The following is a 24,494-nucleotide window of genomic DNA, read 5'->3' as shown; positions in this document are numbered from 1 at the left end:
GTGGTTCGCGCCTTGGGATTTCCTAGTAGAATTGCATTCACTGGATATACTGTAATTTGCTTCATTTGTCAATTGATGGGCATTTGGGTTGTTCCCAGCGTTGAGCTGTGATGATTAATTCCGCTGTGAACGTTTGTGTTCTAGCCTCTTGGACGTGCTTTCCTCTCTCTTGCGTGAATACTTAGGCGCGAAGGTGCCAGCTCATATGGTGAGTGATGTGTGACTTTATGAGAAATGGCAAAACTATTACTTCCGTGAATTGTGCTTTTTAGGTCTTATAGAAAACTTTTCTTACGCTGAGGTCCTAAAGTAGTCTAAAACTCCTCTAAAAGTTTTATTTTTTAAAAATTAAAAAAATTTTAAAAATTCTTTGTTTTTGAGAGAGAGAGAGACAGAGAGAGAGGGAGACAGACAGACAGAATGCAAGTGGGAGAGGAACAGAGTGAGAGGGAGACACAGAATCCGAAGCAGGCTCCAGGCTCTGAGCTGTCAGCACAGAGCCCGACACGGGGCTCGAACCCACAAGCTGTGAGATCATGACCTGAGCTGAAGTCGGAGGCTTAACTGACTGAGTCACCCAGGTACCCCTATTGTAATTTTTTGATAGTTACAATTTATCAGAAAATTTCCCTTGTGGTCCTAGTTTGTGAGGAGTTTTAATGGTCAGATGCTTTTTCTGCATCTAAGTTATTTTTTTCTTATATAATCTTTTAATGTGGTGTGTTTAACTAATGAGTTTTTTTGATGTTTTAATATCCCTCTCTTCCTGAGATTAAATAATGTTTGTTTAGGATTTTTACAGTTATGCCCTGTGAGGTTAGGAGGTAGGCTTTTAAGTCTTTCATTGTTTTCTTCGAAGGTCAGTACAAGGTAGCGTAAGAGGAACTGAGTGTTTTTTCTCTCCGTTTCTGGAAGAGAGTTACATAAGATTAATGTCTTTTCTTTCAAGGTTTGAGAAAACTTGTCGCAGAACCACAGAGATGTGTTGTAGCTTTTTAAGGTGGAGTTTAGGCCACTGAATCGATTCCTTTGAAGGTTATAGATCTATCTAGGTTTTCTGTTTCCTCTTGAGTCAATTTGGAATTTTTAATTTTTCTGGAGAATGATCAGCGATCAGTGATGAGAGGTAGCAAATGACCGGTCAGTGCCAAGACTTGTGGGGAAAATAGGAGCTTAGTGATTCATGCTCCCAACACCCGAAAGGTAGTAGGGGGGAGATCAAAGTGACCGCGTCCCGGGGTTTTTGTATTATTCAGAAGGAGAAAAGAGCTATCGATTATCTTTATGCTTGGGAGTTGAGAGTACATGTTAAAAATGTCAGTATAACTGCCTAAGTCACCTGAGTAGTATATAAATAGACCAGAATTGCCAAACGTTCAGGGGCAGGAGGGAGAATAAAGAAAATGCATTCACGGGCGCCTGGGTGGCTCAATCGTTGGCACGTCCAACTTCTGCTCGGGTCGTGATCTCACGACGCACGAGTTCGAGCCCCGCGTCGGGCTCTCTGCTGGCAGCTGAGCCTGGAGCCCGCTTCCGATTCTGTGTCTCCCTCTCTCTCTGCCCCTCCCCTGCTCGTGCTCTGTCTCTCTGTCTTTCAAAAATAAACATTAAAAGAAAAATAAAGTAAAATGCAGTCAACCCGGTAGAAAGCAAGACGGGAGGAAGCCAACCAAAACGGCAAAGAGAAGAGTGTGCTAAAGAGAAAGCACGTCATGGCGATGACCTTTGGGTGTTTCTCCTTAGCGCTCCACACACGGGCCCCTGCACCGTGACCGCCTGTCTGCCGTCTCTCTCTTTCTCTCTCTGTCTCACGGGAAGCAGACTCTTCTGGCTTCTGAGCCACTCATCTGCTTATTCTGAGTGCCTGGCATACAGAACGTGCCTAGTAAGTTTGGATGAGTGTGGTGAGCAAATACACCCTGCAGACAGAGCCACTCTAGTAGGTTCTGTGGCTCCAGGGACATTTTAATCTGTGCTTGCCTTGGTTGATCCGTGAGTTAGGGACTGAGGAAGGAGCTACAGCCTTGAATTTGATGGGGGGAGGCAGCGGGGGGAAAGCCACTGAAACCACCATTAAATTCCTCTACTGTGCGTGTAGCTGTTATGTGCTTGGTGGGTACGAGGGGGGCCCCGGGGACCTCTCGTACAGGGGGTGAGGTGGCCCGAGTGCTTCTCAAACATTAACACACTCACGATTCATGGGGGGCTGGGGGCATTTGTGAGGGCACAGATTTTGATGCAGGAGTTCTGGGGCGGGCCCCGGATGCTGCATTTCTGACAAGCCCCGTGGACCGTGCTTTATGGAGTAGGGCTTCAGGTTATTACCTACGCTGATACTCTGCCTGGATGCTTGGGGACAGCACAGTGGCCCTGTACTTGGAGAATAGGCTCAGATGGAAATTATTCTAACTTCCGGGGCTGTTACTAGTGAACGTGAGGGCTCCAAGCCCCTGCCGGTGCAGGGAGGGGTACCCCTTGGCCTCATACTGTGCGACTCCAGCTCTGTGCAGGGCGGGGTGGGGGTGGGGGCTGGGATGGAAGGAGTTTGCCGAGCTCCCTGCACGGCGATCACACTCTTCCTCGGTTTTCTCGTTTCTCAAGCGGAGCCGCATGGCTTGTTCAGACATGTCGCCTCCTGGGAAGCTCTCATCTTGATGATTCACATGTCACTTGTCACTGTTCTCCAGTACCGTCACACTTTATCTGTGCAATCAAAATCCCATTTCCTTGTCTCATTCCTGCGAGCCTCCGCCTGCCTCTCCCTCTCGTCCTCGGATTCTGGTTTCTGTCGTGCTGTCCGCCCTGGGCAAGACAGGCAGCCCTCACTCCCCTCTCTTCAGAAGCACGACACGGGCCAGGGACAATGACGTCCTCACACCCACCTTTTTCTTCCCTTTTAGTCCGTCTGCTTTTAGAGAAATGCACAGACCCAGTGGGCAATGCCCCAAATCGCAGATAAGCCACTAATGCACTGATCCTGGGGCCAGACAGACCACGGGCGCCATCGGGGCTTCGGGTCTCTTTCCCCCGCTTGTCCCGTCACATCTTGGAAATGGTGCAGGCGAGCGGTCTGCCCTCTTCCTCCCCTATGTTCATATCAACTCCTGTGCACTGGAGTCTGGGAGGCTTGTGGATATAAAGATCTTCTATCAGTAAGTGACGGACCCTGGAGTTTTCTCTGTGGGTGTGGTCTGGCCAGCAGGACAGTCTGGAACTGGAATGTCTTCAGGACTGTCCCTAGATAGACCTTGGGCAGCGGAAGCCTGGCTGCGTGCTTCTCCGGCACACTCCCGGACCTCAGCGCGGTCCTTTGTCCCTTTGCTTTCTCTGGGATGGGCAGAGGTGACACAGGCCTACGGCATGGGGCTCATCACCTCCGGCGTAGCTGCTGTGAATGGACTGTAGTTAATGCAGGGGCCGCTGGTGGGGGTCTGCGTGCCAGCTCTGTGGGTTTTTTATTTTTTTTTATTTTTTTTACGTTTATTTATTTTTGAGACACAGAGACGGAGCATGAGCAGGGGAGGGGCAGAGAGAGAGGGAGACATAGAATCAATCAGAAGCAGGCTTCAGGCTCTGAGCTGTCAGCACAGAGCCCGACGTGGGGCTCGCTCGAATCCACAAACTGTGAGATCGTGACCTAAGCCGAAGTCGGACGCTCACCCCCCCCTTTTTTTTAAAATTTTTTTTTTGCCAGCTCTGTGTTAATACGACTCCAGCCTGTCCTTTTTTCTGAACCTTGCCTGAACAAACTGTTGGGCCAGGCAGGTAACGGTGCTGAGAGAGCAGGTGGAGACATCGGAGCCTTTATCAGCTGCCCATTAGAATCGCCTGGCAAGCTTGTAAGACGGCCGTCTCCTAGAGCTCTGTTGACTGGGTCCGGGGATTTCTGGGCATCAGGGTGATTTTTAAGGTCCCAGATGATTACCACGGGCAGCCAGGGTTGAAAGCCACCGCGTCAGAGAGTGGCGGAGAAGGCGGCCCCAATTCCCTTCATCCTGTCAGAGACGACTTTAGTATATGGCCTTCTTGATTTTTCAGGACACGCCTGAAACCTTGAGGTGTTCATGGGAAATTGCTCCGTTTTTATACATCAGCTCCTGGTCTCTGACACGTACTCGGACGGGCTGGGCTGCACCACATGGCCGAGTGTGTTTGTCTTCCCACAACCTGCCCCCCCTGCGTAGGCCAGTTTTCTGTTCTGGTTCTTGGCCCCGGCCTCTGAGCCCAGCTCTGTAAGAATGATGCTACTGAGCACAGACCCCTGGGCGATTCTGTTCTCTGGCCTGCTGCCCGGGGACACCCCACTGGTGGCCTCTGAGAAAGACCGTCTGACTAGGTGGCTCCCCAGAGTCCTGGCTGGGCCGGACCCGGGGGCTGTGAGGTGTTGGGTCGCGATGGGGGAGGTGGGAATCTGGAACCTAGTCCCCGTTTTCGAGAAATGGCAAACCTCAGACATCTGTGTGTTCTGCCCCCACTTCCCAGATTATGACCTGCCCACGAGGGAGCCTCCGCCCCTCTCTCTCTCGAGCAGCCTCCTGATTTTGGAATCGGGCCAGATAAACGGCCTCTTCGCTGGTATTTTCTCTCTCTGAGGTCAGGCCAGAAGCCTGGCGAGCTGGGTGCAGCCCGTGGAGGCAGAAACTGGGGACAGAGAGGGGGCATGGCCAGCTGATCCCGGCTGGCGTCGGGTAGTGACCCTTGGGGAAGAAGGAACTGTAGGCTTTGTGTCCTCGTACCTGACTTTTCCTAACAGACCTTGAGGCCTTAAGGCCCATATGAAAATGGGCCTCTCAAAACACCTGACAGGTCTTGCAGCCACCAAAGGGATCGTCTCGGGTGCTATATGTGTTATGGGAATGGCTGGGCTTTGGGGAACCCCCGTGTTGCCGCGTTGCTTCACGATCCAGGTCTGCAGACCACAGCGGAAGCTTCTGACTCTGGTTTTGGTCCCTGTGTGTCCCTAGAGCTGTCTGCCCTGCGTTGTGCACGTGTCCCGACAAAGCACTTCACGTGCCAGCCTCTTTTGGGGTTGTGGGCAGAGCGGGGAGGAGAGGACTTTCTCCCCACTGCTCCATTCTCTTTGGGGTGACTTATGGGCTGACACCTTTCGCTTGTGGCTGTCTGACTCTGACCCCTGCTTCCCCGATCAGACTCCTCTTTTTTTTTTTTTTTAACATTTATTTATTTTTGAGAGACAGAGAGAGAGAGAGAGAGAGAGACAGAGCGCGAATGGGGAAGGGGCAGAGAGAGAGGGAGACACAGAATCTGAAGCAGGCTCCAGGCTCTGAGCTGTCAGCACAGAACCTGATGTGGGGCTTGACTTGTGAACCATGAGATTATGACCTAGTTAAAGTCGGATACCCAACTGACTGAGCCCCCCCCCCAGGCGCCCCCAGACTCCTCTTCCACATGTAATAAAATCTCTCTCGGCCTCCTTCCTAGAAAGACCCTGGGGATTGCATTTAGGGTACACCTGGACACTGCAGGCTATACCCTCCTCATCTCAAAGCCCTTAATTACATCTGCGAAGACCCGTTGTCCAAATGACATAATATCCACTCCTGGCTGTGGTTCTCAAGCCTGGCAGGACGCCTTTGGAGCCCACGCGGTTTCTAGGCCACCGGATCGGCCACGGCGGGCTTAGAAATGCCAGACCACGCCATCGAGGCTCTCCTTGTGCCCCGGCCTCTGCCACAAGAATCCCAAGCATGGAAGCCAGACTCTCAGACCCCACGGCTCACAAAGCGGGCTCCCAGCGTGTGGAGGTTGAGTGAGAGGGCCGAGAAGCTCTGGTGTCTTTGAAAATCCCATTATCCAAGCATCTTTGGACTTCTGTTGGCATTTACATGACTACCTGGGCTCTGGCAAAAGCTGTGTTTGAGAAGTGAAAAAAGGGAGTGAGGATGAGCCCCTCCAGCCCCCCACTACAGCGGGGCTCTCTTTGGCGATATCTCTGGAGGGAGGTGACTCATTGGGGTCTGAGCGACAAAGAGACTGCTATGGCTCCAGGACAGAAGGCCCTTCCTCCGCCCCTGGCTGCCCGTCTAAAGTGGGAACCCGGGGCTGGGTGTCCTCAAAGAGGCATTTGGCCGAGCCTGGTGCTGCCTGCCATTCACAAGCCTATGAATGCCTGCACACACCTGGGGCACGCTGCCGACAGTTTGAACCTCAGTTTTACTCCCCTTTAAAATGGGTATAATTACAGAACCAACCTCACGGGGCAGAGCGAAGCTCGAACGTGTGTAAACGGATGAGAACAGTCAGGCCCGTGCTAAGCGTCACATAAGAGCTTCCTGCTGTGCTCGCGATGATCTGAAAATAGAGACGATTTCCAGTTACCCGCCTTCTATGTTGGTGTGGATATTAAATGAGATAATGCACGTCAGTGCTCACAGCAGGGTCATTCTTCCCACTTTGGATTTGAGCTCCCTGTGGGCAAGGCCTTCTGTCTTCCAGATCGCGAAAGTTATGCAGCGCGTTGTAAACGGGCAGCAGCGAGCACTGGCTGGACGGACGATTGAACAAATCCGTGTGCTCTGTGGGTGACATTTCGATGAGGTGGTCCCCGGGCCTGAAGTATCTTAGACATGGTTATCAGGGCTTCATGAGGGCATTGTGTCCCTGCTTTGGGGCAGGGATGTGGGTTTGGCAGAGCATCTGGATGGTTGCAGTTGAGGAGTTAAATAATAAATAAATACTTTGCTGTGTCAAGCAGAGAGGGCAGGATAGCAGGGGCTCGCCTGGGGTACAGGGCACAGGGACACACGTGGGTGCACATATAATCATGCCAGGTGCTTCCAAGCCTCTGCTCCTCACTTTGATGGCGGGCGTGGGGGGGAGAGGGGGAATCCTTTTGTCAGACAAAAGGAGGCCCTGCCTACCTGTCCCTGCAGGGAAACCCCTGTGAAACCACCAGAGTCACTCTCTGCTGCCCCTTCTGGATACCCCCTGGGAAACTCAGCCGGCAGAGGGAGCCTTGGGGTTAGGGGGAGGGCACCCTTCCTGGGGGACCATCCTCAGGGGAGCAGGGGACAGCCCTCTGCTGTCTGCAGGCCTCACCCCGAGAGTGCAGGACTGTCCTAGGGACCTGCAGGAGTCTGGGGCTCAAGAGGGCATTTGGTGTGGGGACTGAGGTCTGCAGGGTCATTGGGAATTCTCACCAGCTACTGGTGGGTCAGTTCTTCCGGCAGAAGGAAGAGTATGGGGATGTGAGTGGTGCTGGCTTGCTAATTCAGCAATTTTATTTTATTTTATTTTAGGTTTTATTTTATTTTATTTTATATTTTATTTTATTTTATTTTATTTTATTTATTTTTATATCTTATTTATTTTCTTTTATTTTTATTTTATATTTTATTTTTATTTATTTTATTTTAATTTTATATTTTATTTATTTTATTTTTATTTTGTCTTTTATTTTAGTATTTTATTTTTATTTTATTTTATATCTTATTTTGTCTTATTTTTATTTTATATTTTATTTTATTATTTTATTTATTTTTATTTTATTTTATTTTATATTTTATTATTTTATTTTTATTTTATTTTAGATTTTATTTTATTTATATTTTATATTTTATTTATTTTATTTTATTTTATTTTTATTTTGTATTTTATATTTTATTTTATTATTTTAGTTTTATTTTATATTTTATTTTTATTTTATGTTTTATTTTAGTATTTTATTTTTATTTTATGTTTATTTTATTTATGTTTATTTTATTTATTTAATATTTTATTTCATTTTATTTTATTTTATTTATATTTTATATTTTATTTTATCTTATTTTATTTTATTTTTTTATTTTATTTTAGTATTCTTTTATTTTGCAGGAGTATTCTCCTGAAAACAGTAGTATGTATCTATTTCAGGAGTAGAATTTAGCGATTCATCACTTAACCTATGACTCCCAGTGCTCATGCCAAGAAGTGCCCTCCTCCTTAATGTCCGTCCCCCATTTAGCCCATCCCCCCACCCAACACCCCAGTTCAGCAATTTCTGAGACCAAAAGGCAGCCCATCAGCAAAGCAGAATTAGCCGTGTTATTTGAAGTTAGTCACATAAAGAAGTTTATTAATTTTTTTATTGACTTCTGCCCAGCACACATTTCTGTGTTTCAGGTGCGTTTGATATTTTTATACGTTACAAAACGTTGGCTGCATCGGATTTGCCACCACACGCCATTATTACAGTATTAGTGCCATACTTTATATCCCCGTGACTTATTTATTTTATAAATGGAGGTTCGTACCTCTTAATGTCTTCGCATAAAGGGATTCAGATCATCTGTATCCACTGTGTCTATGTGCCTTCCGGAAGCAAGATGCATGTTATTGTTTTTAAAGTCTGTATTTTCTGTATATCAAATGAGAAGCATTTTGAGGATGATTCTGGAATAGTTACAGACTCTACATTAAAGTATTTAATAGAATGATAAAAACATTCCTCCTTAATTGTGGGTCACAGCTTCCCTGTGATCCCCCAAAACCCTATAGTTGACCTCTCTGTGGGAATAGACTTGAGTCAGCATCCCTGGGACCGGCTAAGGCCCAGTCAGCGTTAAGCTGTCCCAGGGTTTCTCAACCTCGGCACAATTGACATTTGGGGCAGATCGTTCTTTGTTGTGGGTGAATGGTCTTTTGCATGGTAGGCTGTTTAACAGGATCCCTTCCTTTCTCTTATTAGATGCCTAGAGCTCCCTGTGGTAAGCATAATCTTGACTGCCCCCACCCCCATGCACACACATCCAAGATGCCCACGTCTTAGTCCCTGCAACCTGTGAATATGTAGTTACATGGCGAGAGGGAATTGAGGTAGATCAGATGTCTGCATTATCCAAGCGGGCCCAGTATAATCTGAAATGTCCTTATAAGTGGAAGAGGAAGGGAGCAGAGGGAGAGAGAACCAGAGAGGCCTGGACAGACCATTGCTGGCTTTGAAGTTGGAGCAAGGGGGCCAGCCACCAAGGAGTGCACGCCTCCTCTAGAAGCTGACAAAGACCAGAGGACAGATTCTTCCCTGGATCCTCCACAAGGAACAGAGCCAAAGGGACGCCTTGGTTTTAGCCCAGTGAGATTCATCTCTGAGCTCTAGATAATAAATCTAGAACTCTCAGATAATCAATTTGTGTGGTCTTGAGCCACCAGGTCTGGGGTTACTTGTTTCAGTGGCGGCAGGAAACTGGCACACCACCCGCCTCTCCCACCCCCCAAGAGTCTCTGGAATACCCCTGGTTCAGAAACGCTGGCTCTGTGGAGCGCCATATTGTTTCTCTAGAAGCAGTGAGGGGAGAGGGTTTCTCTGTTCTGCAATGAGAATGAGGTTGGCAGTGAGGACGCCCAGCAGGATTAGCTCTGGGGGAAACCAGTGGTATTAAAGGGAGTGGGTGCCATGGCCGCTCCCCCAACTCACCCCCCAACTCACCCCCCAACCCCCCCCCCCCCCGCCCCCCACCCAGAGGCTCCTGGAGCTGTCACACTGTCATTAATGGCACAACGTTCATGTTGGTGCTTGTGCATATTTGGACAGAACTAGAAAAGAAGCTGAGCTGAAAACCATAAAAGAGAATATAAAAACTCCATAAAACATTGAAATGTCAGGCAAAGCAGCATTGCTAGCGGGGGCCTCGGCGAGGAGGGACGGCACGCTGGGCGCCTTTGGCTCTGTGTGTGGGAGTCGTGGGCGGGGAGGAGAGGCCGGGGAGCCCGGCCCACGCCAGGGGCCACCAAGCCCGGGCTCTGGGCCAGACACGCAGCCCCCTGGACCCAACCCTGATGCTATGATTCTGTTTATTTTGCTGAATATGACATTCATATGGTTCTGATTTCTTCTTTGTGATCCGTCATCTCTGTGTGGCTTTGGAGCCAGAAACCCAGAAAAAGCGGCTTTGAAGTTGTTGTTCTGGCCTAAGAAGGAAGTGGTGCCTTTCCAGGGTTCATCGGGACGACCACGAGGTCCCCTTTGATTTGCGAAGCGCTCCAGGAGCTGAGCGGGAAGGAGGCTGGCAAGGTCGGTTCTGGTCCTGGCCCGGGAGCTGGGCCGGGTGAGAAGGGAGGAGTGGATTTGCACGGCCACGGTAACAGCCACTCTTTCTCCCACCGGGAAGAAACAGCAGGTGGTTCCGTGTCACCTGCCGCTTCAGGTGGTCACATAGAGCTGTGGCCCCTTACGTCTTCCTTGCAGGTGCTTCCTTGCAGGTGTAATTTCAGAAAAGAAATTACAAAAAGGAAAAGTCCTGAAGCAAATAGGATGTGGAGAAAAGACATTGTCTGTTTCTACGGTGTTTTGATATTGAAGGGACGCGGGTCAGAGCATTCCGGGTTGGGCTGGCCTCGCTGGACCTAACCGGTATATAGAGGCCGGGGTTCCCAAATGTCAGCATGCGTTAGAATCTTTCAGCAGGAGGGCTTGTTAAAATGGGCAACAGGACCCCTACCCCCTGGAGTTTCTGACTCAGGAGGGCTAGGATGAGACCCAAGGGTTTATACTTCTCGACAAATTCCCAGGTGATGCTGACGTGGCTGGTCCAAGGTTGAGAACCGTTGTTCTAGGACAAGAAGAGGGTCTTTGTAATGGAAATTGGAACTGATAATGAACGGTTCTTAGGATCCTACGGTTTGTGCATGGGGACCCCACGTTTGATCTGAAGACTGCTACAAAGAGACTGTCATCTTCTGGAATTTTTTTTCCCCCCAAGGTGAAAGCAGCAAATTTTTTTTTCAGTTGTTATGCAGTAAAATTGACTATTTTGGGGGTGTTGGGTATTTTAGGGTCTTGGACAACCCCGAGCCTGCCTGAGATTCCTTCACACATTTTCAAATCAGGCATGTTCTCGGGGCGCCCGGGTGGCTCAGGCGGTTAAGCGTCCGGCTTCAGCTCAGGTCACGATCTGGGTGGTTCGTGTGTTCGAGCCCCATGTTGGGCCCTGTGCTGATGGTTCAGAGCCTGGAGCCTGCTTCGGATTCTGTGTCTTCCTCTCTCTCTGCTCCTCTCCCTCCCCCGCTCGCGTGCTCTCTCTCTTTCTCTTTCAAAAATAAACAAACAATAAATAAATACATAAATAAGTAAAATTGTTTTTGAGGGGTATAGTTCTACATATATATGGGTTCATGTAACCACACTCTTACCCAAGATATAGAATAATTCGTCCCCCCCAAGAACCTCCCTTGTGCTCTCCCTATGCTCTCATATCCCATCCCCCCCAACCCCTCATGAGCCATCCAGCCCTATAGCTCTTCTTTTTGAGTGTGTTGTGTAAACAGGATCGTACGGTATGTAACCTTTTGAGACTGACTTCTTAACAGACACCTGTGACATCATCCAGGTCACTGCACGGATCAGTAGTTGGTTCCTTTGTATTGGGAGCCGCGACGCATCGTATGGATGTACCGTGGCGGTTCATCATTCCCTGTTGATGGCCTCTGGGTTTCTTCCAGTTCGGGGTTATGACGAATAAAGCTGCCATATGTACGTTCCTGTATAAGACTTGGTGCGGACATATGTTTCCCTTTCTCCTGGGCGCGTACCTGAGAGCGGGATGGCTGGCTCGTATGGTGGGTGCAGGTTTTAACTTTATAGGAAACGGCCACACGACTGTCCAGAGGGGCGGGGTGCCATTTGGCGTTCCCACATTGGTGTGTAGGAGTTTCAGCCGCTCTGTGTCCTTGCTGGCACTTCGGGTTGTCATTCTTTTTATTTGTAGTCTTTCTAGATCATTCATAATTAAATTAAATTAATTATTTTTAAAAGTTTTACTAGTGTTTATTTTAGAGAGAGAGAGAGAGAGCGTGAGCGGGGGAGGCGCAGAGGGAGAGAGAGGAGACACAGAATCCGAAGCAGGCTCCAGGCTTCGAGCTGTCAGCGCAGAGCCTGACGCGAGGTTCAAACTCACGAACCGCGGGATGATGACCTGAGCCGAAGTCGGACGCTTAACCGACTGAGCCACCCGGGTGCCCCGAGATCATGCCTGATTTGAAAATGTGTGAAGGAATCTCAGGCAGGCTCGGAGTCCAAGGCCCCCCAGCCTCTTGGTGGCTTCTTGGATTCAGATCTTTTGCTTTGAAGGCTGTGCTGAGCAGGAGCTGGGAAGCCGGGGCTTCTGTATGTGATTGGAGCTCCAGCAACATCCAGGGCCCGTGCAGCCGAGCCAGGCTTGTGCCCCGGCACTAAGGAAACAAGACGGAAGTAGAAAGAAGAGATGACAGAGGAAAGGTGCACATCTTAGCATCACAGAGGCAGAAAGCGCTGGGCTGCTTCTCCATATCCCTCTGCCCCCGGCGCCCTTATTTGTAGGCTGAGGCCCCGAGGGGATGAAGCACCCCACCGCAATGAGCTTGTGGCGGGCCGTGGCCGGCCTGTGGGAGGAGCCACTTTTGTTTCCAGAAGCGTCCTTGCTGATGGCACCGCGGCCACAAGTTGCTTCCCCTCGGTGCTTGAGGAGTAGAGCTTTTGCAAATTGATATACCTGGTCAAGATCATCATACTCCCTGGGTGCCTTGGCCTCGGGTCTGCTCCAGGCAGGAGCCGGCTTTAGGAAGGAGCTTGTGCAGAGCGGGGGTCGTGGTCACTGCCGAAACCAGAGCGGGTGACTTAATGGGAAGGTCCTTTCTCGGGAGGCCGTCCCACCCGCCCTCGAGGGGACAGGGCGCAGCTGCCCTGGAAGGCTGTGGACATGCTTTCCCCATTGCAGAATACTTCTCTTTCATTTTGAATATCATTTGTTTGGTTGCCACGGCAACGCCAAGTCTCTATTTTAATGCTAACCTGCGTGGCTGCAACTTTCTATATATAAATGCTGCTTTGCACAGTGAATTAGCTGATGCCACAGGAAGCAGCGGATGCGGAGACGGTGGCAGAAAATGACCAGCGTGTCCGCTTTGCAAGAGGAAGGGCTGTGGGGCTGAGGTGAGTGGGAACCCCCGGGCAGGTGCTCGAAGCGCTCACTGGAGCCCCGTGAGAGCCAGGTGGCCCGCCACACCTGGGGAGAGAAGCCAGCGCTGGAGAGCCTCCGTGGGCAGGTGCTTGGTGCTGCTTTGGAGCGACCCAGGGTGATTCTGCTGTTTGCGCACCTGTCTGCTGTCCTCATGCCTTCCTAGAGTCCGGGTGGCTTGGGGACCCGAGGCTCTGGAAAGACCAAGCCACTTTGGGGCCGGGGTGGTATCTGAGGGTGAGCTCAGTGGAAAGCAAGTTTTTCCTGTTGCCTTCAACTCCCCTTGGCTCCCTGCCCTGGCTCTTTGCCGCCTCTGTTTTGCTTCTTCTTAATTCTTGAGTGTGGCCAGTCCTCGCTGGGGCGCAGTGGTTCCAGATGGCGCTGATAGAATCCTCAGCAGGGGCCCGGAAGGGGCTTCAGGAATCAGCGGGTTCAGCTCCCTCCAGCTCTAGATGAGGGGGAAGCCCAGAGAGGTGCTGTGAGCTGCCAGATGTCACACAGCCAGTCAGGCAGAGAGTGGGACGGCAGCCAGGTCCATGGGGATCTTCTGACTGGCGCACGTGTACCGTGTGGGGGCACATTCTGCCGTGGGGTCAGGGCGGCCGTGGGTATACACAACGGAGCTACAGGGGGTGCAGAGAGGGTGGCGTAAATCGCGGGGGGTGGGGCATGTAACAAACACAGGATTACATAACGGCGCCTGAACCCACTCAGGCTTCTGGAAAGTCCGTGCAGGCGGCAGTCGAGGAAACTCAGATTCACGTGGATGCAGCCACAGGTCTGACGGTCGTGCCAGCCTCTCTCGACTTCCCCACCCGGGCCCTGGGGATGTGCGATCTCTTCCCCAGCTCTGTTGTGGTTAAGTCACGGTCACGGCCGGCGTGAACCTGTCGGGGACCGTGTTCGGGCCCCGACGGGGGTGTCATGCATCTGGGCGCAGAGCTGTTTGGAAAAGAGAGGCATCCACACAGCTCCGTTACCCCCATGGCAGGGAGGTGGGCGGGGGTTGCTGCAGAGAGCAGAGGACTTCTCTGAAGATTGGGTTTCGTGGCAAAACGCAGCATCGTTATTAGAAAGTCTCATTCGGGCCCCCTCTTCTTTGACATCGCACGTTCGACACATATTTTAAGTGCACTGAATCCAGAGACTTGGTCCCTGTTCTCCAAAACAAAAGACTTGGAGGACTCTTAAGTTCTCGGGGGGAGCCCCGTGCAAGCATGGAAGTTTTGGTGCCACGTGCTGCGGGGTAGGTGAGAAAGTGTGAGGTCCGGGGACGGGGAGATCCTAGCTCTTCTCCCGGAGTCTGAGGTCAGGAGGAGAGCTCCCTGTGGCCAGATTGAGAAGGACACCGTGATTCCTGCAGTGACTGTCCCCATCACCGTGCATTCACCCCAGGGGGCCCCAGGACACATGTTTCCAGGCTCCGGAGCCCTGCAGATTTGGGTTGCTCGCTCCTTCCGCGAGGACGGATCCAGCCTTCCTCCCCGCCGGGCACCGACCGTGTCCCAAGGGTGCCGGGTCCCCAGGACTCGGTCTTGCTGCCCCAAGGGGAGTCTCTCTGCTCACGGGGGCAACTGTGTCGTCTTTGGACTCGTGGATGAGCGTCTGTGCTCCGCAAGGTGGCTGTGCCCGGCTCACTTTCTCCTGGGTTCCCCAAATCCCTGATCTTCTATCAGATTGCTCAGTGCACGACTGGTGGCACGTGCCTCACTCCGTAGGCTCTTTCTCTTCCCCACCCCCTCTCCTCCCCTTCCAAACCTTCTCATCAGCTGATGGGGTGCCACCTTCCCATAAACAGAGCAGGACAGACTTTCAGAGTCCCTCGTGCCCCAGAAATCTTGTCCTGTGCTTCCCTTCCAAGGAAGGTCGGACCCAGGCTGGGGGTGGGGGTGGGGGCGTGTAGCTCTGGGGCGAGAGGAAGTTGGCCACGCATTTGCAGCCCTTGGAAACCCCGGAAGCTGGCGGCCAGCTGCACCCAGCAGGGGGTGTTGGCGGTAACAGGTGGCAGCAGAGGGACGGTTAACGGAGGGTGAAAGCGTTGATTCCTACTCTTAGTCTAGGACGGTGCTACTCAATTCTTTAAAGCCAGAGAACCCTCTCTTCAATACGCCGCTTATGCAGATACCCAGCAATTAACGCGAGGAGCTGCGCCCTGGTGGCCAGCGGGCAGAATCAAGTTCAGGACCGTGGGAGGTTGTGTCGCTCTGTTTTGTTTTTGCCCACGGTTTCGTTTTAGAATCGTTGGGTTGGTTCGCCAAAGTCGACGAATCACCTTCACACCGGAAATTCAGATACCCGGCTGCTCTTGCCAAAAATGAGTAGCTTCGGTGACACCAAGCCTCGGCAGCCCGGCGTGGTGTCAACACCCTGGTGACGAGGGGTGGATTTTCCAGTGTGCCGCGGTCCCCACCCCCGGCTCCGCTGCTCACCAGCACTGTGACCGATGATGAAACGGTTGCCATTGTTCATTTTTAAAAACGGGGGTAAAATCGGGATATAGCATCATACAGGTTTTAGGTGCACGACATCGTAAGTCGATACCTGTATGCGCTACAGAGTAATCACCTCCCCCCAGCGTCTGGTTGACATTCATCACCACACACTGAGCCGTCCGCCCTTTTTGCCCACCCCAAACCCCCTTCCCCTCTGGTCAACATCAGTGGGTTTTCTGTATCTACGCGTTTGCTTATATATTGTTTTGTTTGTTCTTTGTTGGTTTGGTTGTTTTTGGCTTTTTAGGTTCCACGTATGACTGAAATGAGATGCTATTTGTCTTTTCTCCGTCTGACTCCTTCCACTTAGCGTAATACTCTCTAGGTCTGTTATTTCTGCTCTGAGCTTTATTACTTCTTTCCTTCTGCAAATGTGAGGCTTCATTTGTTCTTTGTCTAGTTCCTTCAGGTGCAAAATTAGATTGTTGGAGATTTTTCTTGCCTATCGAGGTAGGCCTGTATTGCTACGAATGTCCCTCTTGGAACTGCTTTTGCCGCATCCCATGGATTTTTTTTTTTTTTTTGTCTTGTATTTCTGTTTTTGTCTTCAGGCATTAACTTGCTTTCTCCTCTGTGTGATGACAAACAGGTCATACAGGGACATGTTGTTTCATTTCCTTGCATTTTTGTGCGTGTTTTTTCTGGTTTTCTCCTTCTAACGGATTTTTAGTTTCCTACCATTGTGGCAGAGCAGGAGGCTTGACAGGCTTTCAGTCTTCTGAAATTTATTGAGACTTATTTTGGAGCCTAACAGTTGATCTGTCCCGGAATATGTTTCATGTGCGTTCGAGAAGAATTGTGTGTTCTGCTGCCTTTGGAGGGAATGTTCTCCATATCTGAGGCTCAGGGTGTGGTTGGAATGCCTACACCTGTTACTGTCATTTTCCATCCTTTCAAGACCAAGAGAGGAGGAAAGGGGGGATCCCTAGCCAAAGAGAAGGAGTTAAGGGGTTCACCCCACACCACTCCAGAGTGAGGGCAGGAGGAGTTTTTCCGTTTTTAGGATCTCAGCAAATCTTGATCCCTTTTTGTCCAGCCACCCGCAATTCACTGCTTCCATCTTTGGGTCCCCTCGGTGCACATTGGTGAATAAGCCCTAATGCCTTGGACTGTCTTAGTGATTAAGATGTTCACTGGGTTCTGTTCCTATGGGAGAAGCGGCGTGTGACCCTAGCAGACAAGGCCAGCGGATTGAGTGATGAGAGAGAGAGAGAGAGAGATCAGCTTGGGCGCTCAAGCGTTATCAGAGGTGGCCAGGCATTCATGGGCTGGGAGTCCTTGGGTGAAAATAACATACCCGTTCTGTAAAAAGTATGAGTAAGAGCCAACCACATGCATACATTTCACATCAGGCATCGGTCGCTCAGACTGCTTGTCATAGATGATCATATCTGGCCCCTGTCCGCTTTCCCTCCGGCTAAAAAATCTTTAATTACACTGTGGCCAATTTCAGCGACTGAGAGAGCGCGTCTTTTCTGAATGTATTTATTTGGAGGACCCTAGGCCCTTGAGAGGCTGGTGTCAGAGACCCAGACAAGCCATTGATGACCCTTCCCCTCCCCCCGACCCCAGCCTGTCTGGTTCATTTGTGATGTGGGGGCCCTAGACAGCATTTCAGTATCTAAGTCCTCTCCTGGTGTAGAATAGATAAACACATGGGCTCTGCCTTTACCTTTTTGTCTTCCTCTCTTTCCATACTCTTGAATTGGTGCCCAGATAATCTCAGGAAGGTAAGACACCAGCTTTCTAGGGGGGTGCGCTGTTAAATCCTCCTCAGACACTCGGGGGGAGTCCTTTGATTCCACACGTATTCGTTGGGTGTGTTTTCTGTGTCTGGGGACACACGGGAGTAGGACCTCATTCTTGTTCTCAGGGAGTGAGGACCACTCGGCATAAGCCATGCCAAGAAGGGCGGCCATGGAGGTAGGAATGGACCAGCTCACACGAGAGGGAAGGTGGGGCTGGGGTCAGGGGGCTGCATCCCCAGGGGACGGCAAGAAGTGAGGCAAAGCAAGGTGGGTCCCCATCCCGGCTGGAGCTTTGAACCCAGGCTGAGCTTCCAGGCTGACTCTGCTTCTTTATGCTATTTGCCCTGGCCACGGTCAGGGCTCTTGTCCGTGGAGATGCTTATGTTAATGTTTTCCTTCCCTCTGGCGCCTCTCTCTCCGGTTAGCAAAGGAACCCCTCCCCCCACCCCCTTGGGCAGTCAGCCACCACCTTCCACCATGTGAAGTTGAGAGTTAGGGTCGTGGCTGGTCACGGCCTCACTGTAACTTCCCTCTGGAGTATCTGCCCTTGGATAGAGGATTCTTGGATTCTGCGGAGGAACCTGGGGGGAGCGAGGATCGCGCTGTTCTTGGACTCTGGGTTCTGTGTCTTGTTAGCTGTAAGACCTTGGGGAAGACTTCCGCTTACTCAGTTAGGAGGGGGAAAATAAGCACAGCTCTCTCCACCGTTCTCTTGAGGGTCAAATAGGCACCAATATGTATAAGTTCCCGACCGCACTTCGGCATCTAAGAATAAGGGAAAGGTAAGGTCTTACAGGTGGTGGGGTCGACTTTGGGGATGTAGAGTGGTGGGAAAAAGAAACCTGACCCTTGGCCCTTCCTGTCATCCAGTCTGTCCTGTGTTTTGGAGATTGAAGTTGCGGGGGGGTGGTGTTCTTATGTGGTGTCTTTGCCCATGGCAGCGGAGACACTCTCAGGCCACATCAGGAAGGTTGCCGGGGACTTGTGTGGCTGGGTTGCAGACCCCATCCAGGGCTGTGTTTGTTTCTTGGTCTCGTTGGCTGGGGTCGCCAGCTTTTCCCGCGGCTCTGGTGGACAAGCATGGCTTGGCTCCATGGGTTTTTCTGTCCCCTTGCTGGTGGTCCTCTAAACTCTAATCTCGTCCACTGAGCGTAGTAATTTCATCTCACACACTGTTCCTCGTGCTCTTTTGATGAGCTTGGTCTGTGTCAGGAATGGGAGAAGGTGTCAGCGCAGATCAGCCCAGGCTGTGGGGAGAACCCAGTCAGTGCCATGCGAGTGACTCAGCGCCGGGGACCTCAGCTGACGACTTTCTTCAAAGGTTGCTCGGTGATTTAACGGGGATGGGAAGGTGTGGGGCAAAGCCAACCTTTATGGAGTTGCTAACCGTTGTTTCGGTCGTCCGATCTTTACAAGAATTCTGTGAAGGAGATGGCGGTGTTTCCATTTTTACATGCAGAAAAGAAAAACATGAGGTTCAAAGAGGTGAAGTGTCTTGTCTGTGGTTACATGGCTGGAAAGCTATGGAGCACATACTGGGACTTCCTCTCTGCCTGGCTGACGGTTAGATGCTGGGTTTGGGGACAAGCCAGTGGATGCCTGTGGCTGGTTTCTGGGGGCTGTGTCTGCTTTTTATCCTCACCTACACACCAACACATCCATGCACACCTTCTTTTGGGAATCCCTGTTGCAGAGCGGGAGGTTGTGATTTCTAGAAGTTTCTGGAATGTTCCAGACCCCTTCATGGGAATGGAGCTTTGCATTTCAATGAGTGGAAAAATAGGCAGGAGAGGATTTGCCAAAGGGAAAATCAAGTGCTTTTATTCACTCCCCTCTACTCCCCTTGTGTGCACAGATGTTTCCTCCCTGTTCCCCCTCCCTTCACAGGGGGCTCACTGGTCACAAAGGGATGGGAAGTTATCGTTGTAGAGCAGACAGCTGGACTCTTTAGAGGTCGGCTTGCACAGAGCAGTGTTGGGGTCAGCCTGGGAGCCGACCTAGGTGGGGCTTTGGCTCTTGGTGTGCTGTCTGACTAGAAGAGCCTTCTAACCACGCCAGCAACATCAGCATCAAGATTTAGGGCAGCCAGAGAGCAGGAAGGAGGGGCCTGTGCACTGGGCTGGGGGAGACTTGGCATCCAATCCCCATCTGTCTCTGGGCTCAGTTTCCCAATCTGTAAAATGGTAGCATGGGGTCAAATGATTGGTGGGTTCCCTTCCACCTCTGATTTTCATGTCAGCCTTGCATTGGTTCAGAAAGTTCTTTACTGTTTGTCTTAATTCATTTTTCTCAAAAATAACCCCACCCCCATGTTTCTTTAGCATTTGAAAGGTAGTACAATGAATCCTAATCTGATAGTGTACATTTTAGGGATGGCAACTGAGAAGGGATATATCAAGGGGGGATTTTATTAACAAATACTATCTACCTATTTTAGATAAGGCTGTATTCGTACGTTAGTTCATAATGGAATAAAGATTTTTTTTAAAAAAATGGGTTAAAATCAATTTGCTCATTATGAAAACTTGGAAAATACAGAAAAGCTGAAACAAAAAATATTCAGCATGCTTTTCATTCCTCTTTTTTTTTTTTTTTGCTGTATATATTTGTCTACATAATTGGGATCATATGGTATATTTTAGAATTGTACATGCCGATTTTGGGGGAAGGCAGTGTTTTCCTGATTGTAAAAGTAAATTTATGGGCGCCTGGGTGGCTCAGTCGGTAAAGTGTCCGACTTCAGCTCAGGTCATGATCTCACGGTTTGTGAGTTCAAGTCCCGCGTCGGGCTCTGTGCTGACATCCTGGAGCCTGGTGCCTGGTTTGGATTCTGTGTCTCCCTCTCTCTCTCGGCCCACCCTCCACTCTCACTCTGTCTCTGTCTCTGTCTCTCTCTTGCAAAAATAAATGTTAAAAAATTTTAAAGTGAAAAATAAATTAACATTTTAAATGTGATAAAAGAAATACGATGAAAACATCCAGAGGAACCCCACAGCCCACAGATAACCTGGGGCCACATTTTCTGGGTGCTTCATTGGCAGAGGAAGGAGGGGGCTTGTGGGTCTTTCCTGATTTGGGCAGGAGAGAGGCTTGGTTCATTGAACGTGAGTTTTAAATATCTTCTAGCTCCTTGGCAGACAGAGTGGCCACTGTGATGCTTTACATGTGCTGCGTTGCTTGGGTGCTTGGGTGGAGGAGAGACAGAGACTGTTCAGTGATGCTTCCAGCCAGTGCCTCCAAAGCTCCAGTACCCACCCCAGGGTCAGCGTGTGCTTGGGGAGAAAAGACCGCCTCAGTGAGCGGTGCTCCCCACACGGAGTGGGAGGCTTCATCTGTGCTGGCCTTGCAGGATGTCTCGGGAGAAATATGGAGCCCGGTTCCAGGGTGGGCACAAAGCAGAGGAGGGCCGAGGGAGACACTGGGCACGAGCCGGAAAACTCGTTCGCCTGATTTCTGAATTGGGGGTCTGCACTGAGTAAGAGAGGCCTCACAGGTGCATCGATGTGGTGACTTCCCATCGTCATCGTCCTCATGTTGACTTTTCTCTCAGTGCCTGGAGGGTCTGGGGGGTGCATGCTTGGAGAACCTTTTCTGTCTCTTTCGTGTGAAATATTAATACAATCTGGCTGGACACGTGCATCTTGGAGCTCAGATGTTTGGAACAAAAAAAACTCCTATTTAAAAAAAAATTAATGTTTATTTATTTTTGAGAGAAATAGAGACAGAGCATGGGCAGGGGAGGGGCAGAGAGAGAGGGAGATACAGAATCAGAAGCAGGCTCCAGGCTCCGAGCTGTCGGCACAGAGCCTGACATGGAGTTCGAACTCACGAACTGTGAGATCATGACCTGAGCCAAAGTCAGATGCTTAACTGACTGAGCCACCCAGGTGCCCCCAAAAAACTCTTCCATTTGCAGCTCATTTTGTTTCATCATTCAAGAAAAGTTTATTGAACTCCCATAGTGATGAACAAAACGACCACCACCACCCCCCGAAGCTTTGACTTGGGTAGGATATGCCTTCTAGCATTTTCTAGCACTTTCTAGCACTTTCACAGGGCTGACGCCAGGCCCTGATCAGTCCCTGCCTTATGGAGCATGGGTTCCAGTGGGAAGTGCTCTTAGCAGGAGCAGAAGAAAAGTCTGAGGAGAAACGGATTTCCCAGGTAACCTTTCTCTTTGCTGCTTTGTGTGCATGACTTTTAAAATTATCAGGGCGCTTCGGTGGCTCAGTCAGTTGAGCATTGACTTTGGCTCAGGTCATGACCTCATGGTCCGTGAGTTCGAGCCCTGTGTCGGGCTGTGTGCTGACAGCTCAGAGCCTGGAGCCTGCTTCGGATTCTGCTCACACTCTGTCTCTGTCTCTCTCAAAAATAAATAAAACATTGAAAAGAAGTTTTAAATTATCTTTAGCTATTTGTGCATTTGATTATTGATTTTAGTCTATTTGGTCTTTTTTTTAAATTTTTTTTAATGTTTATTTTTGACAGAGAGAGACCGAGCATGAGCGGGGGAGGGTCAGAGAGAGAGGGAGACACAGAATCCGAAGCAGGTTCCATGCTCTGAGCTGTCAGCACAGAGCCTGACGCGGGGCTGGAACTCATGGACCGTGAGATCATGACCTGAGCCGAAGTCAGACGCTCAACCGACAGAGCCACCCAGGAGCCCCTGGTCTGGTCTTTTTTTAAGTGTTTATTTATTTATTTTGAGAGAGAAAGTGTGTGTGCATGCAGGGGAAGGGCAGAGAGAGGGGGGGGAGAGAGAATCCCAAGCAGGCTCCACCCTGTCAGCTCAGAGTTTGATGTGGGGCTTGAACCCACAAACTGTGAGATCATGACCTGAGCCAATGACAGACACTCAACCGGCTGAGCCACCCAGGCACCCCTGGTCTGGTCTTTTCTAACGAAATGCCTCTTACACTTAGTACATTGCCTTTTTTTTTTTTTTTTTTTAACTTTGCCATTGGGGGATTTTCTTTTCAGTGTAACCTGCACTTTATTGATTTAACTTTTTTTTTTTTTAAATCTTTTTTTGCCCACAAGCACTCATGTGGCTTTAGGTGAGCAATTTTGGCATAATCCTTACCCTCCTCTTCTTGCTTGTGTCATCCTTTCTATTTTGGCTGGCTTTTTCCGTTTATGATTTTCTGTTCCTCTTTCAAAGAGAGTTACGACTGCCTGCTTTCTAGCAGTTTCCCTGTGTTGTCTTCTGAATTGCCTTCTGAGATGTGCTCTTCCTCGAGCCCTTGGGTTCGGTGCTTCCTCACGCTTTTCCCCACGTTCCCGTGCCCCTTTCTAGTCTCAGACAAGGCCACATCTGTGCCCTAACCCTAACCCAGACACGGTACATGTGGCGTGTCGTTGGCCTTGACCCTGTGTGCACGCGGGGGAAGGTTGAATCCCTTCTGAGGTCCCCGTACGTTCGGTGATACGCGCATCTCGCAGCCCAGTTCTGGCTTTCAAACTGGGGGCCCCCCTGTGTCCTACTGTTGGCTGGCTGCCTCCCTCCCTGAGGTTCCCAAGCAGCGGCGTGCGTGAGCGAGCATAGCTTCCCCGGTTCCAGACCTGTGTGCTGCTGCTCGGCGAATTCACTGGGCCTGGCCTGTGGGATCCATGCCTTCAGAATGGTTACCACCACCCCCCCACCCCGAGCCCCCTGCTCACCTGCTTTCTGGAAGTCACTGCAGCTGGAATGGATGGTGGGGAGGGAAGAAGGGTTCTCGGGCAGCCTCAGTGCTCAGGTGGGGGCAGGTCCCACATCTCAAATTAGACACAGAGAGAGAGGAGGGTATAAAATGCTGGTCTTTTCCCACAACCAGTCTCTGGGTTGTAAGACTGTCCCCATTCGCTCCACTGGCCTAATGGTCCTCAAGGTTTCGGGGTTTTTTGTTTGTTTGTTTGTTTGTTTGTTTGTTTTTTGATTCTGATTGTCCACTATTTTTTAAAAAATTTTTTTTAGCGTTTTATTTTTATTTTTGAGACAGAGAGAGACAGAGCATGAACGAGGGAGGGGCAGAGAGAGAGGGAGACGCAGAATCGGAAGCAGGCTGCAGGCTCTGAGCCATCAGCCCAGAGCCCGACGCGGGGCTCGAACTCACAGACCGCGAGATCGTGACCTAAGCTGAAGTCACCGCTTAACCGACTGAGCCACCCAGGCACCCCTTGTTTTTTTTTTTTTTTTAAGCTTATTTATTTTGAGAGAGAGAGAGAGAGAGAACCCCAAGCAGACTCCACACTGTCAGCACAGAGCCCGACGTGGGGCTTGAACTCACAAACCATGAGATCAGGACCTGAGCCAAAAGCAAGAGTTGGACGCTTAACCGACTGAGCCATCCAAGCGCCCCCACCCTTTCCTTTTTTGAAGCTTATGCAAGTTTTATTTTTTCCTTCCCATTCTTTCCCCCTCCTTGCCTCCTTCAATAGGGAAGTGACAGAGGTGCCCGCAGCACTGTCACGTGGCCCTTAACAGGATGTCCTCTCTGCCTTGCCCTTGACGGTCCTCCTGGGCCTCCCAGCGGTGACTTGGGCACACACTCGGGACCTCGCTCCTGCCTTCGTGGGCCTGGGGTTAGCGGAGAACTTAAACTTGGCTTGCCAGGTTTCAAAAAAGAACTCCTATAAACCAACTCACGGCTGTAAAAATAGTAATTTTACACGTAGCCTGAGACGGTGTTTCGCCCAAGTGGGCTCATTGTACCCCCAAGGCTAGGCACGGGGGTCGTAGACCTGTTGTGGTGGCAGTTCTCGAGTGCTGTTTATTTAAGCACGTCATGGGGGGGGAAATCCCATGTTCTGTGGATGTTCTGGCTTAGGACCAGGTTAAAGTCAATCTCGTTATAAGACAGGTTAAAAAAAAAACAACTCTGGGTAAATAATAGTACAGCTGATACATAGCGAAGGCAGATCTGGGGCAGGGGGACGTTGAGCTGGAGTTTGGGAGACATAGAGCAAAGTATCTCTGGGGTCTCGATGCAGCCTGTTAGAGTGGGTGCCGTTTCTGATATGTCGGCTTGACCTTGGGAGTCTCTTATGGGATGGACACACGGAAACCGTTAGAGGGACCTCGGACCCACCCACGTGGAGTGCAGGCACCTCATAAGAGCCATCCGTGGGCCGAGTGGGCCTGGGCCAGCCACCGCATACAGCCCTGTCCTCTGTCCTCACCTTCCTCTACAGTGGCATCCGTCTCAGTCTCTTGCCTCCTGTCCCTGTGTGTCCTCAGGCTCACCAGCTCCTTGCATGCTCGGGACCAGATTTCCACACCCACCTCACTCCCATGCTCCTTTTTCTGGAATCGGCAGCGGGGGGACCATCCTCCCCATAGTCAG

At 50.5% G+C, this 24,494-nt stretch overlaps 1 protein-coding gene across 5 annotated transcripts in view; it reads left to right on the top strand.

The window, feature by feature from the left end:
• Positions 1-24,494, top strand: part of GAS7 (growth arrest specific 7) — a 214,705-nt gene that overhangs the window by 81,776 nt on the left and 108,435 nt on the right. The window contains exon 1 of one of the 5 annotated variants that reach the window (XM_047831882.1): positions 12,806-12,904. The exons of the other annotated variants lie outside the window; for them this stretch is intronic. The gene's annotated coding sequence lies outside the window, so the exon portion shown is untranslated. Of the gene's footprint in view, positions 1-12,805; positions 12,905-24,494 lie in introns of those variants that run through there. 5 annotated transcript variants of the gene reach the window in all.

Source organism: Prionailurus viverrinus, chromosome E1, assembly GCF_022837055.1.
Source record: "Prionailurus viverrinus isolate Anna chromosome E1, UM_Priviv_1.0, whole genome shotgun sequence".
Classification (NCBI taxonomy): Eukaryota; Metazoa; Chordata; class Mammalia; order Carnivora; family Felidae; genus Prionailurus; species Prionailurus viverrinus.
Note: the sequence above shows the minus strand (reverse complement) of the source record. Positions and strands in the feature narration are given on the sequence as shown.